General features: G+C 42.9%; 1 protein-coding gene across 1 annotated transcript in view; it reads left to right on the forward strand.

Moving 5' to 3' along the window:
* The window catches only part of LOC101845609 (tubulin polyglutamylase TTLL11), a 14,809-nt gene that overhangs the window by 4,885 nt on the left and 9,066 nt on the right, over window positions 1-858 (forward strand). The window lies entirely within an intron of this gene.

Here is an 858-nt window from a genome sequence, read left to right on the forward strand (position 1 = left end):
ATTATTTTTATCAGAAATGCTATGGGGGGCTCTCGTGGCCCAGAGGTTAAGATGTTGGCCTCTCATTCAAAGGTCCCGGGTTCGAATACGGGTAGTGACCGAAAATATTTCTTCTCTAAATTTGTCTCCTTTCACCTTTTTTCCTGCTCTCTAGCAATCTTCTGTCGTCTGCTTTCGTCTCCTCTTTCTGCCCCCGCTCCCTCATCTCCTTTGCTCCCCTCCTCTGGGCTCCTGATTCTTTCTACAGCCTTCCTACTGCTATTCCTTGGCTTCTTCTCACTGCTGTCTTTCAGGCATACCCCTGATCTTCTGGTAGGAAAGATCTAAACCTAGCCTTCTCGGACAAGGGCGAAAAATCTCGGAGGGCCCGTGTACAAGTTGCGCACGTTAAAGATCCCTTGGTGGTCAAATCGATAAAAGTAAGCTTCGGCCGCCACCCGGCAAAATTCGAAATGTCCTACCAACGGAAAAAGTTGAATGTGTCCCGCACGCTCATAAGACCTTATGAAATTGCGAGCGCCGTAAAACACTTACAAAAACAAAAAAGAAACGCTATATTCACTTTAACAATGTTAATGGAAAGATGTGCTGAAGCACAGAAAGATCTGTATTTATGCTTCATTGATTATTCAAAGGCGTTGGATAAAGATTTAAAAAACCGGAAAATCTAGACATAGATGGAAAAGATCTAAGAATTATCAGGAATTTGTACTCGGACCAAAACGCTGATGTGCGAATGAATGGAAAGTATAGTGAATATAAGCAGATTATACGGGGAGTAAGGCAGGGATGTGTCATGTTACCAGATGATGATGATGATGATGATGATGATGATGATGATGATGATGATGATGATGA

Source organism: Aplysia californica, unplaced genomic scaffold, assembly GCF_000002075.1.
Source record: "Aplysia californica isolate F4 #8 unplaced genomic scaffold, AplCal3.0 scaffold00056, whole genome shotgun sequence".
In the NCBI taxonomy this organism is placed as follows: domain Eukaryota; kingdom Metazoa; phylum Mollusca; class Gastropoda; order Aplysiida; family Aplysiidae; genus Aplysia; species Aplysia californica.